Source organism: Triturus cristatus, chromosome 1_1, assembly GCF_964204655.1.
Source record: "Triturus cristatus chromosome 1_1, aTriCri1.1, whole genome shotgun sequence".
NCBI classification, from domain to species: domain Eukaryota; kingdom Metazoa; phylum Chordata; class Amphibia; order Caudata; family Salamandridae; genus Triturus; species Triturus cristatus.
The window spans coordinates 1,185,523,714-1,185,540,179 of NC_140579.1; positions in this window are offsets into that span (position 1 = coordinate 1,185,523,714).

The window sequence follows — 16,466 nt, forward strand, 5'->3', positions numbered from 1 at the left end:
TCACCATCACTGCATATATAGGTGTTGAATCACTATTACTGCAGATATAGGTGTGAGCTCACTATATCTGCAATTTAGGTGTGAGATCACTATCACTGCAGATATAGGTGAGATCACCATCACTGCAGTTATAGGTGTGAGATCACCATCACTGCAGTTATGGGTGTGAGATCACTATCATTGCAGAGATAGGTGTTAGATCACTATCACTGGTGATATAGGTGTAAGATCACCATCACTGCAGATATAGGTGTGCGATCACCATTACTTCATATATAGTTGTGAGATCACTATCAATGCAGATATAGGTGTGAGATCACTATCACTGCAGATATAGGTGTTAAATCTCTATTACTGTAGATATTGTTGTGAGATAACTATCACTGTAGATATAGGTGTGAGATACCTATCACTGCAGATAATACTTCAGATATAGGTGGGAGATCACTATCACTGCAGATATTGGTATGAGATCACTATCACTGCAGATATAGGTCTGAGAGCACTATCACTGCAGATATAACTTCAGATATAGGTGTGAGATCACTTTCACTGCAGATATTACTCCAGATATAGGTGAGAGATCAGTATCACTGCAGATATAGGTGTGAGATGACCATCACTGCAGATTTAGGTGTGAGATTAGCATCACTGCAGATGTAGGTGTGAGATCACTGTCACTACAGATATAGGTGTGAGATCACCATCACTGCAGATACTGGTGTGAGATCACTATCACTGCTGATTTAGGTGTAAGATCACTATCACTGCAGATATTACTTCAGATATAGGTGTGAGATCTCTGTCACTGTAGATATTGGTGTACGATCTTCACCACTGCAGATATAGGTGTGAGATCACTATCACTGCAGATATAGGTGTTAAATCTCTATTACTGTAGATATTGTTGTGAGATAACTATCACTGTAGATATAGGTGTGAGATACCTATCACTGCAGATATTACTTCAGATATAGGTGGGAGATCACCATCACTGCAGATATTGGTGTGAGATCACTATCACTGCAGATATAGGTGTGAGATCACTATCACTGCAGATATAGGTTTAGAGATCTCTATCACTGTAGATAATGGTGTGAGATCACTATCACTGCAGATATAGGTATGAGATCACTATCACTACAGGTATAGGTGAGATCACCATCACTGCAGATATAGGTTTGAGATCACCATCACTGCAGTTATGGGTGTGAGATCACTATCATTGAAGAGATAGGTGTTAGATCACTATCACTGCAGATATAGGTGTGAGATCACTATCACTGCAGATATAGGTGTTAAATCTTTATTACTGTAGATATTGTTGTGAGATAACTATCACTGTAGATATAGGTGTGAGATACCTATCACTGCAGATATTACTTCAGATATAGGTGGGAGATCACTATCACTGCAGATATTGGTGTGAGATCACTATCACTACAGATATAGGTGTGAGATCACTATCACTGCAGATATAGGTTTGAGATCTCTATCACTGTAGATAATGGTGTGAGATCACTATCACTGCAGATATAGGTGTGAGATCACTATCACTACAGGTATAGGTGAGATCACCATCACTGCAGATATAGGTGTGAGATCACTATCACTGCAGATATAGGTGTGAGATCACTATCACTGCAGATATAGGTGTTAAATCTCTATTACTGTAGATATTGTTGTGAGATAACTATCACTGTAGATATAGGTGTGAGATACCTATCACTGCAGATATTACTTCAGATATAGGTGGGTGATCACCATCCCTGCAGATATTGGTGTGAGATCACTATCACTGCAGATATAGGTGTGAGATCACTATCACTGCAGATACAGGTTTGAGATCTCTATCACTGTAGATATTGGTGTGAGATCACTATCACTGCAGATATAGGTCTGAGAGCACTATCACTACAGATATAACTTCAGATATAGGTGTGAGATCACTTTCACTGCAGATATTACTCCAGATATAGGTGAGAGATCAGTATCACTGCAGATATAGGTGTGAGATCACCATCACTGCAGATATAGGTGTGAGATTAGCATCACTGCAGATGTAGGTGTGAGATCACTGTAATTGCAGATATAGGTGTGAGATCACCATCACTGCAGATATAGGTGTGGGATTACTACCACTGCTTATATAGGTGTGAGATCACCATTACTTCATATATAGTTGTGAGATCACTATCACTACAGATATAGGTGAGATCACCATCACTGCAGATATGGCTGTGAGATCACTATCACTGCAGATATAGGTGTGAGATCACCATCACTGCAGATATAGTTGTGACATCACTATTACTGCAGATATAGATGTGAGATTGCCATCACTTCAGATATTGGTGTGGGATGACTATCACTGCAGATATAGGTGTGAGATCACTATTATTGCATATATAGCTGTGAGATCACTATTACTGCAGATATAGTGTGAGATTGCCATCCCTGCAGATATTGGTGTTGGACGACTATCAGTGCAGATATAGTTGTGAGATCACTATCACTGTGGATATAGCTGTGAGATCACTATTACTGCAGATATAGGTGTGAGAGCACCATCACTGCAGATATAGGTGTGAGATCACTATCACTGCATATATAGGTGTGAGGTCACTATCAATGCAGATATTACTTCAGATATAGGTGTGAGATCACTATCACTGCAGATACAGGTGAGATCACCATCACTGCAGACATAGGTGTGAGATCACCATCCCTGCAGATTTAGGTGTGAGATCACTATCACTGCAGATATTGATGTGAGATCACTATCACTGCAGATATAGGTGTGAGATCAACATCACTTCAGATATAGGTGTGAGATCACCATCACTGCAGATATTGGTGTGAGATCACTATCACTGCTGATATAGGTGTAAGTTCACTATCACTGCAGATATTGCTTCAGATATAGGGGTGAGATCTCTGTCACTGTAGATTTTGGTGTGCTATCTTCAACACTGCTTATATAGGTGTGAGATCACCATTACTTCATATATAGTTGTGAGATCACTATCACTACAGATATAGGTGAGATCACCATCACTGCAGATATGGCTGTGAGATCACTATCACTGCAGATATAGGTGTGAGATCACCATCACTGCAGATATAGGTGTGAGATCACTATTACTGCAGATATAGGTGTGAGATTGCCATCACTTCAGATATTGGTGTGGGATGACTATCACTGCAGATATAGGTGTGAGATCACTATCATTGCATATATAGCTGTGAGATCACTATTACTGCAGATATAGTGTGAGATTGCCATCCCTGCAGATATTGGTGTTGGACGACTATCAGTGCAGATATAGGTGTGAGATCACTATCACTGTGGATATAGCTGTGAGATCACTATTACTGCAGATATAGGTGTGAGAGCACCATCACTGCAGATATAGGTTTGAGATCACTATCACTGCATATATAGGTGTGAGGTCACTATCAATGCAGATATTACTTCAGATATAGGTGTGAGATCACTATCACTGCAGATATAGGTGAGATCACCATCACTGCAGACATAGGTGTGAGATCACCATCCCTGCAGATTTAGGTGCGAGATCACTATCACTGCAGATATTGATGTGAGATCACTATCACTGCAGATATAGTTGTGGGATCACTATCACTACAGATATAGGTGAGATCACCATCACTGCAGATATAGCTGTGAGATCCCTATTACTGCAGATATAGGTGTGAGAGCACCATCACTGCAGACATAGGTGTGAGATCACTACCACTGCATATATAAGTGTGAGGTCACTATCACTGCAGATATTACTTCAGATATAGGTGTGAGATCACTATCACTGCAGATATAGGTGAGATCACTGCAGACATAGGTGTGAGATCATCATCCCTGTAGATTTGGGTGTGAGATCACTATCACTGCAGATATTGGTGTGAGATCACCATCACTTCAGATATAGGTGTGAGATCACCATCACTGCAGATATTGGTGTGAGATCACTATCACTGCTGATATAGGTGTAAGTTCACTATCACTGCAGATATTGCTTCAGGTATAGTGGTGAGATCTGTCACTGTAGATATTGGTGTGCTATCTTCAACACTGCAGATATAGGTGTGAGATTACCATTACTTCATCTATAGTTGTGAGATCACTATCACTACAGATATAGGTGAGATCACCATCACTGCAGATATGGGTGTGAGATCACTATCATTGCAGAGATAGGTGTGAGATCACTATCACTGCAGAAATAGGTGTAAGATCACCATCACTGCAGTTATTGGTGTGAGATCATTATCACTGCAGATATAGGTGTGAGATCACTATCACTGCAGATATAGGTGTGAGATCACTATTACTGCAGATATAGGTGTGAGAGCACCGTCACTGCAGATATAGGTGTGAGATCACTATTACTGCAGATATAGGTGTGAGAGCACCGTCACTGCAGATATAGGTGTGAGATCACTATCACTGCATATATAGGTGTGAGGTCACTATCAATGCAGATATTACTTCAGATATAGGTGTGAGATCACTATCACTGCAGATATAGGTGAGATCACCATCACTGCAGACAAAGGTGTGAGATCACCATCCCTGCAGATTTAGGTGTGAGATCACTATCACTGCAGATATTGATGTGAGATCACTATCACTGCAGATATAGGTGTGAGATCACCATCACTGCAGATATATGTGTGAGATCACTATCACTGCAGATATAGGTGTAAGTTCACTATCACTGCAGATATTGCTTCAGATATAGGGGTGAGATCTCTGTCACTGTAGATATTGGTGTGCTATCTTCAACACTGCAGATGTAGGTGTGAGATCACCATTACTTCATATATAGTTGTGGGATCACTATCACTACAGATATAGGTGAGATCACCATCACTGCAGATATAGCTGTGAGATCCCTATTACTGCAGATATAGGTGTGAGAGCACCATCACTGCAGACATAGGTGTGAGATCACTATCACTGCATATATAAGTGTGAGGTCACTATCACTGCAGATATTACTTCAGATATAGGTGTGAGATCACTATCACTGCAGATATAGGTGAGATCACTGCAGACATAGGTGTGAGATCATCATCCCTGTAGATTTGGGTGTGAGATCACTATCACTGCAGATATTGGTGTGGGATCACTATCACTGCAGATATAGGTGTGAGATCACCATCACTTCAGATATAGGCGTGAGATCACCATCACTGCAGATATTGGTGTGAGATCACTATCACTGCTGATATAGGTGTAAGTTCACTATCACTGCAGATATTGCTTCAGGTATAGTGGTGAGATCTGTCACTGTAGATATTGGTGTGCTATCTTCAACACTGCAGATATAGGTGTGAGATTACCATTACTTCATCTATAGTTGTGAGATCACTATCACTACAGATATAGGTGAGATCACCAACACTGCAGATATGGGTGTGAGATCACTATCATTGCAGAGATAGGTGTGAGATCACTATCACTGCAGAAATAGGTGTAAGATCACCATCACTGCAGTTATTGGTGTGAGATCATTATCACTGCAGATATAGGTGTGAGATCACTATCACTGCAGGTATAGGTGAGATCACCATCACTGCAGATATAGGTGTGAGATCACTATCACTGCAGATATATGTGTGAGATCACTATCACTGCAGATATAGGTGTTAAATCTCTATTACTGTAGATATTGTTGTGAGATAACTATCACTGTAGATATAGGTGTGAGATACCTATCACTGCAGATATTACTTCAGATATAGGTGGGAGATCACTATCACTGCAGATATTGGTGTGAGATCACTATTACTGCAGATATAGGTGTGAGATCACTATCACTGCAGATACAGGTTTGAGATCTCTATCACTGTAGATAATGGTGTGAGATCACTATCACTGCAGATATAGGTCTGAGAGCACTATCACTGCAGATATAACTTCAGATATAGGTGTGAGATCACTTTTACTGCAGATATTACTCCAGATATAGGTGAGAGATCAGTATCACTGCAGATATAGGTGTGAGATGACCATCACTGCAGATATAGGTTTGAGATTAGCATCACTGCAGATGTAGGTGTGAGATCACTGTCATTGCAGATATAGTTGTGAGATCACCATCACTGCAGATATAGGTGTGGGATTACTATCACTGCTTATATAGGTGTGAGATCACCATTACTTCATATATAGTTGTGAGATCACTATCACTACAGATACAGGTGAGATCACCATCACTGCAGATATGGCTGTGAGATCACTATCACTGCAGATGTAGGTGTAAGATCACCATCACTGCATTTATTGGTGTGAGATCACCATCACTGTAGATTAGGTGTGAGATCACTATCACTGCAGATATAGGTGTGAGATCACTATCACTGCAGATATAGGTGCGAGATCAGTATCACTGCAGATATAGGTGTGAGATCAGTATCACTGCAGATATAGGTGTGAGATCGCCATTACTTGAGTTATAGGTGTGAGATCACTATAACTGCAGATACAGGTGTGAGATCACCATCCCTGCAGATTTAGGTGTGAGATCACCATCACTGCACATATAGGTTTGAGATCACCATCATTGCAGATATAGGTTTGAGATCACTATCACTGCAGATATTGGTGTGAGATCACTATCACTGCAGATATAGGTGTGAGATCACCATCACTGCAGATATTGGTGTGAGATCACTATCACTGCTGATATAGGTGTGAGATCACTATCATTGCTGATATAGGTGTAAGATCACCATCACTGCAGATATAGGTGTGCGATCACCATTACTTCATATATAGTTGTGAGATCACTATCACTGCAGATATAGGTGTGAGATCACCATCACTGCATGTATAGGTGTTGAATCACTATTACTGCAGATATAGGTGTGAGCTCACTATATCTGCAATTTAGGTGTGAGATCACTATCACTGCAGATATAGGTGAGATCACCATCACTGCAGATATAGGTTTGAGATCACCATCACTGCAGTTATGGGTGTGAGATCACTATCATTGCAGAGATAGGTGTTAGATCACTATCACTGCTGATATAGGTGTAAGATCACCATCACTGCAGATATAGGTGTGCGATCACCATTACTTCATATATAGTTGTGAGATCACTATCACTGCAGATATAGGTGTGAGATCACTATCACTGCAGATATAGGTGTTAAATCTCTATTACTGTAGATATTGTTGTGAGATAACTATCACTGTAGATATAGGTGTGAGATACCTATCACTGCAGATATTACTTCAGATATAGGTGGGAGATCACTATCACTGCAGATATTGGTGTGAGATCACTATCACTGCAGATATAGGTTTGAGCTCTCTATCACTGTAGATAATGGTGTGAGATCACTATCACTGCAGATATAGGTGTGAGATCACTATCACTACAGGTATAGGTGAGATCACCATCACTGCAGATATAGGTGTGAGATCACTATCACTGCAGATATAGGTGTGAGATCACTATCACTGCAGATATAGGTGTTAAATCTCTATTACTGTAGATATTGTTGTGAGATAACTATCACTGTAGATATAGGTGTGAGATACCTATCACTGCAGATATTACTTCAGATATAGGTGGGAGATCACCATCACTGCAGATATTGGTGTGAGATCACTATCACTGCAGATATAGGTGTGAGATCACTATCACTGCAGATATAGGTTTGAGATCTCTATCACTGTAGATAATGGTGTGAGATCACTATCACTGCAGATATAGGTATGAGATCACTATCACTACAGGTATAGGTGAGATCACCATCACTGCAGATATAGGTTTGAGATCACCATCACTGCAGTTATGGGTGTGAGATCACTATCATTGTAGAGATAGGTGTTAGATCACTATCACTGCAGATATAGGTGTGAGATCACTATCACTGCAGATATAGGTGTTAAATCTCTATTACTGTAGAAATTGTTGTGAGATAACTATCACTGTAGATATAGGTGTGAGATACCTATCACTGCAGATGTTACTTCAGATATAGGTGGGAGATCACTATCACTGCAGATATTGGTGTGAGATCACTATCACTACAGATATATTTGTGAGATCACTATCACTGCAGATATAGGTTTGAGATCTCTATCACTGTAGATAATGGTGTGAGATCACTATCACTGCAGATATAGGTGTGAGATCACTATCACTACAGGTATAGGTGAGATCACCATCACTGCAGATATAGGTGTGAGATCACTATCACTGCAGATATAGGTGTGAGATCACTATCACTGCAGATATAGGTGTTAAATCTCTATTACTGTAGATATTGTTGTGAGATAACTATCACTGTAGATATAGGTGTGAGATACCTATCACTGCAGATATTACTTCAGATATAGGTGGGAGATCACCATCACTGCAGATATTGGTGTGAGATCACTATCACTGCAGATATAGGTGTGAGATCACTATCACTGCAGATACAGGTTTGAGATCTCTATCACTGTAGATCTTGGTGTGAGATCACCATCACTGCAGATATAGGTCTGAGAGCACTATCACTGCAGATATAACTTCAGATATAGGTGTGAGATCACTTTCACTGCAGATATTACTCCAGATATAGGTGAGAGATCAGTATCACTGCAGATATAGGTGTGAGATGACCATCACTGCAGATATAGGTGTGAGATTAGCATCACTGCAGATGTAGGTGTGAGATCACTGTCATTGCAGATATAGGTGTGAGATCACCATCACTGCAGATATAGGTGTGAGATTACTATCACTGCTTATATAGGTGTAAGATCACCATTACTTCATATATAGTTGTGAGATCACTATCACTACAGATATAGGTGATATCACCATCACTGCAGATATAGGTGTGAGATCACTATAACTGCAGATATAGGTATAAGATCACCATCACTGCATTTATTGGTGTGAGATCACTATCACTGTAGATTAGGTGTGAGATCACTATCACTGCAGATATAGGTGTAAGATCACTATCACTGCAGATATAGGTGCGAGATCATTATCACTGCAGATAGAGGTGTGAGATCATCATTACTTGAGTTATAGGTGTGAGATCACTATAGCTGCAGATACAGGTGTGAGATCACCATCCCTGCAGATTTAGGTGTGAGATCACTATCACTGCAGATATTGATGTGAGATCACTATCACTGCAGATATAGGTGTGAGATCACCATCACTGCAGATATATGTGTGAGATCACTATCACTGCAGATATAGGTGTGAGATCACTATCACTGCAGATATAGGTGTGAGATCACCATCACTGCAGATATAACTTCAGATATAGCTGTGAGATCACTATCACTGCTGATATAGGTGAGATCACCATCACAGCAGATATAGGTGTGAGATCACCATCACTGCATATATAGGTGTGGGATCACTATTACTGCAGATATAGGTGAGATCACCATCACTGCAGATATAGGTGTCAGATCACCATCACTGCAGTTATGGGTGTGAGATCACTATCATTGCAGAGATCGGTGTTAGATCACCATCACTGCAGATATAGGTGTGCGATCACCATTACTTCATATATAGTTGTGAGATCACTATCACTGCAGATATAGGTGGGAGATCACTATCACTGCAGATATAGGAGTGAGAACACTATCACTGCAGATATAGGTGTCTGCTCTCTATCACTGAAGATATTGGTGTGAGATCACCATCACTGCAGCTATAGGTGTGAGATCACCATCACTGCAGATGTTACTTCAGATATATGTGTGAGATCACTATCACTGCTGAAATAGGTGAGATCACCATCACAGCAGATATAGGTGTGAGATCACTATTACTGCAGATATAGGTGTGAGATTGCCATCACTTCAGATATTGGTGCGGGATGACTATCACTGCAGATATAGGTGTGAGATCACTATCACTGCAGATATAGCTGTGAGATCACTATTACTGCACATATAGGTGTGAGATTGCCATCCCTGCAGATATTGGTGTGGGATGACTATCAGTGCAGATATAGGTGTGAGATCACTATCACTGCGGATATAGCTGTGAGATCACTATTACTGCAGATATAGGTGTGAGAGCACCGTCACTGCAGATATAGGTATGGGGTCACTATCACTGCATATATAGGTGAGAGGTCACTATCACTGCAGATATTACTTCAGATATAGGTGTGAGATCACTATCACTGCAGAAATAGGCGAGATCACCATCACTGCAGACATAGGTGTGAGATCACCATCTCTGCTGAAATAGGTGAGATCACCATCATAGCAGATATAGGTGTGAGATCACCATCACTGCAGATATAGGTGTGAGATCACTATTACTGCAGATATAGGTGTGAGATTGCCATCACTTCAGATATTGGTGTGGGATGACTATCACTGCAGATATAGGTGTGAGATCACTATCACTGCAGATATTGGTGTGAGATCACTATCACTGCAGATATAGGTGTGAGATCAACATCACTTCAGATATAGGTGTGAGATCACCATCACTGCAGATATTGGTGTGAGATCACTATCACTGCTGATATGGGTGTAAGTTCACTATCACTGCAGATATTGCTTCAGATATAGGGGTGAGATCTCTGTCACTGTAGGTATTGGTGTGCTATCTTCAACACTGCAGATATAGTTGTGAGATCACCATTACTTCATATATATTTGTGAGATCACTATCACTAGAGATATAGGTGAGATCACCATCACTGCAGATATAGCTGTGAGATCACTATTACTGCAGATATAGGTGTGAGAGCACCGTCACTGCAGATATAGGTGTGAGATCACTATCACTGCATATATAGGTGTGAGGTCACTATCACTGCAGATATTACTTCAGATATAGGTGTGAGATCACTATCACTGCAGATATAGGTGAGATCACCATCACTGAAGACATAGGTGTGAGATCACCATCCCTGCAGATTTAGGTGTGAGATCACAATCACTGCAGATATTGGTGTGAGATCAATATCACTGCAGACAAAGGGGTGACATCACTATCACTGCATATATAGGTGTGAGATCACCATCACTGTATATATTGGTGTGAGATCCCTATCACTGCAGCTATAGGTGTGAGATCACTATCACTGCAGATATAGGTGTGAGATCACCATCACTTCAGATATAGGTGTGAGATCACCATCACTGCAGATATTGGTGTGAGATCACTATCACTGCTGATATAGGTGTAATTTCACTATCACTACAGATATTGCTTCAGATATAGGGGTGAGATCTGTCACTGTAGATATTGGTGTGCTATCTTCAACACTGCAGATATAGGTGTGAGAATACCATTACTTCATCTATAGTAGTGAGATCACTATCACTACAGATATAGGTGAGATCACCATCACTGCAGATATGGGTGTGAGATCACTATCATTGCAGAGATAGGTGTGAGATCACTATCACTGCAGATAATGGTGTGAGATCACTATCACTGCAGATATAGGTGTGAGATCACTATCAGTACAGGTATAGGTGAGATCACCATCACTGCAGATATAGGTGTGAGATCACTATCACTGCAGATATAGGTGTGAGATCACTATCTCTGCAGATATAGGTGTTAAATCTCTATTACTGTAGATATTGTTGTGAGATAACTATCACTGTAGATATAGGTGTGAGATACCTATCACTGCAGATATTACTTCAGATATAGGTGGGAGATCACTATCACTGCAGATATTGGTGTGAGATCACTATCACTACAGATATAGGTGTGAGATCACTATCACTGCAGATATAGGTTTGAGATCTCTATCACTGTAGATAATGGTGTGAGATCACTATCACTGCAGATATAGGTGTGAGATCACTATCACTACAGGTATAGGTGAGATCACCATCACTACAGATATAGGTGTGAGATCACTATCACTGCAGATATAGGTGTGAGATCACTATCACTGCAGATATAGGTATTAAATCTCTATTACTGTAGATATTGTTGTGAGATAACTATCACTGTAGATATAGGTGTGAGATACCTATCACTGCAGATATTACTTCAGATATAGGTGGGAGATCACCATCACTGCAGATATTGGTGTGAGATCACTATCACCGCAGATATAGGTGTGAGATCACTATCAGTGCAGATACAGGTTTGAGATCTCTATCACTGTAGATATTGGTGTGAGATCACTATCACTGCAGATATAGGTCTGAGAGCACTATCACTGCAGATATAACTTCAGATATAGGTGTGAGATCACTTTCACTGCAGATATTACTCCAGATATAGGTGAGAGATCAGTATCACTGCAGATATAGGTGTGAGATGACCATCACTGCAGATATAGGTGTGAGATTAGCATCACTGCAGCTGTAGGTGTGAGATCACTGTCATTGCAGATATAGGTGTGAGATCACCATCACTGCAGATATAGGTGTGAGATCACCATCACTACAGATATAGGTGAGATCACCATCACTGCAGATATAGGTGTGAGATCACTATCACTGCAGATATAGGTATAAGATCACCATCACTGCATTTATTGGTGTGAGATCACTATCACTGTAGAATAGGTGTGAGATCACTATCACTGCAGATATAGGTGTGAGATCACTATCACTGCAGATATAGGTGCGAGATCATTATCACTGCAGATAGAGGTGTGAGATCATCATTACTTGAGTTATAGGTGTGAGATCACTATAACTGCAGATACAGGTGTGAGATCACCATCCCTGCAGATTTAGGTGTGAGATCACTATCACTGCAGATATTGATGTGAGATCACTATCACTGTATATATAGGTGTGAGATCACCATCACTGCAGATATATGTGTGAGATCACTATCACTGCAAATATAGGTGTGAGATCACTATCACTGCAGATATAGGTGTGAGATCACCATCACTGCAGATATAACTTCAGATATAGCTGTGAGATCACTATCACTGCTGATATTGGTGAGATCACCATCACAGCAGATATAGGTGTGAGATCACCATCACTGCATATATAGGTGTGGGATCACTATTACTGCAGATATAGGTGAGATCACCATCACTGCAGATATAGGTGTCAGATCACCATCACTGCAGTTATGGGTGTGAGATCACTATCATTGCAGAGATAGGTGTGAGATTGCCATCACTTCAGATATTGGTGTGGGATGACTATCACTGCAGATATAGGTGTGAGATCACTATCACTGCAGATATAGCTGTGAGATCACTATTACTGCATATATAGGTGTGAGATTGCCATCCCTGCAGATATTGGTGTTGGATGACTATCAGTGCAGATATAGGTGTGAGATCACTATCACTGCGGATATAGCTGTGAGATCACTATTACTGCAGATATAGGTGTGAGAGCACCGTCACTGCAGATATAGGTGTGGGGTCACTATCACTGCATATATAGGTGAGAGGTCACTATCACTGCAGATATTACTTCAGATATAGGTGTGAGATCACTATCACTGCAGATATAGGTGAGATCACCATCACTGCAGACATAGGTGTGAGATCACCATCTCTGCTGAATTAGGTGAGATCACCATCACAGCAGATATTGGTGTGGGATGACTATCACTGCAGATATAGGTGTGAGATCACTATCACTGCAGATATTGGTGTGAGATCACTATCACTGCAGATATAGGTGTGAGATCAACATCACTTCAGATATAGGTGTGAGATCACCATCACTGCAGATATTGGTGTGAGATCACTATCACTGCTGATATGGGTGTAAGTTCACTATCACTGCAGATATTGCTTCAGATATAGGGGTGAGATCTCTGTCACTGTAGGTATTGGTATGCTATCTTCAACACTGCAGATATAGGTGTGAGATCACCATTACTTCATATATAGTTGTGAGATCACTATCACTAGAGATATAGGTGAGATCACCATCACTGCAGATATAGCTGTGAGATCACTATTACTGCAGATATAGGTGTGAGAGCACCGTCACTGCAGATATAGGTGTGAGATCACTATCACTGCATATATAGGTGTGAGGTCACTATCACTGCAGATATTACTTCAGATATAGGTGTGAGATCACTATCACTGCAGATATAGGTGAGATCACCATCACTGAAGACATAGGTGTGAGATCACCATCCCTGCAGATTTAGGTGTGAGATCACTATCACTGCAGATATTGGTGTGAGATCACTATCACTGCAGATATAGGTGTGAGATCACCATCACTTCAGATATAGTTGTGAGATCACCATCACTGCAGATATTGGTGTGAGATCACTATCACTGCTGATATAGGTGTAATTTCACTATCACTACAGATATTGCTTCAGATATAGGGGTGAGATCTGTCACTGTAGATATTGGTATGTTATCTTCAACACTGCAGATATAGGTGTGAGAATACCATTACTTCATCTATAGTAGTGAGATCACTATCACTACAGATATAGGTGAGATCACCATCACTGCAGATATGGGTGTGAGATCACTATCATTGCAGAGATAGGTGTGAGATCACTATCACTGCAGAAATAGGAGTGAGATCACTATCACTGCAGATATAGGTGTGAGATTACTATCACTGCAGATATAGGTGTGAGATCACTATCACTGCAGTTATTGGTGTGAGATCATTATCACTGCAGATATAGGTGTGAGATCACTATCACTGCAGATATAGGTGAGATCACCATCACTGCAGATATAGGTGTGAGATCACTATCACTGCAGATATAGGTGTGAGATTACTATCACTGCAGATATAGGTGTGAGATCACTATCACTGCAGTTATTGGTGTGAGATCATTCTCACTGTAGTTATAGGTGTGAGATCACTATCACTGCAGATATAGGTGATATCACCATCACTGCAGATATAGGTGTGAGATCACTATCACTGCATATATAGGTGTGAGATCACTATCACTGCAGATATAGGTGTGAGATCACTATCACTGCAGGTATATGTGTGAGATCACTATCACTGCAGATATAGGTTTGAGATCACTACACTGCAGACATAGGTGTGAGAGCACCGTCACTGCAGATATTACTTCCGATATAGCTGTGAGATCACTATCACTGCTGATATAGGTGAGATCACCATCAGAGCAGATATAAGTGTGAGATCACCATCACTGCATATATAGGTGTTGAATCACTATTACTGCAGATATAGGTGTGAGCTCACTATATCTGCAATTTAGGTGTGAGATCACTATCACTGCAGATATAGGTGAGATCACCATCACTGCAGATATAGGTTTGAGATCACCATCACTGCAGTTATGGGTGTGAGATCACTATCATTGCAAAGATAGGTGTTAGATCACTATCACTGCTGATATAGGTGTTAGATCACTATCACTGCTGATATAGGTGTAAGATCACCATTACTTCATATATAGTTGTGAGATCACTATCACTGCAGATATAGGTGTGAGATCACTATCACTGCAGATATAGGTGTTAAATCTCTATTACTGTAGATATTGTTGTGAGATAACTATCCCTGTAGATATAGGTGTGAGATACCTATCACTGCAGATATTACTTCAGATATAGGTGGGAGATCACTATCACTGCAGATATTGGTGTGAGATCACTATCACTGCAGATATAGGTGTGAGATCACTATCACTGCAGAGATAGGTTTGAGATCTCTATCACTGTAGATAATGGTGTGAGATCACTATCACTGCAGATATAGGTCTGAGAGCACTATCACTGCAGATATAACTTCAGATATAGGTGTGAGATCACTTTCACTGCAGATATTACTCCAGATATAGGTGAGAGATCAGTATCACTGCAGAAATAGGTGTGAGATGACCATCACTGCAGATTTAGGTGTGGGATTAGCATCACTGCAGATGTAGGTGTGAGATCACTGTCATTGCAGACATAGGTGTGAGATCACCATCACTGCAGATATAGGTGTGAGATTACTATCACTGCTTATATAGGTATGAGATCACCATTACTTCATATATAGTTGTGATATCACTATCACTACAGATATAGGTGAGATCACCATCACTGCAGATATGGGTGTGAGATCACTCACTGCAGATATAGGTGTAAGATCACCATCACTGCATTTATTGGTGTGAGATCACAATCACTGTAGATTAGGTGTGAGATCACTATCACTGCAGATATAGGTGTGAATTCACTATCACTGCAGATATAGGTGTGAGATCATTATCACTGCAGATATAGATGTGAGATCACCATTACTTGAGTTATAGGTGTGAGATCACTATAACTGCAGATACAGGTGTGAGATCACCATCACTGCTGATATAGGTGTGAGATCACCATCACTGCAGATATTGTTGTGAGATCACAATCACTGCTGATATAGGTGTGAGATCACTATCACGGCAGATATAGGTGAGATCACCATCACTGCAGATATAGGTGTGAGATCACCATCACTGCAGATATAGGTGTGATATTACTATCACTGGAGATATACGTGTGA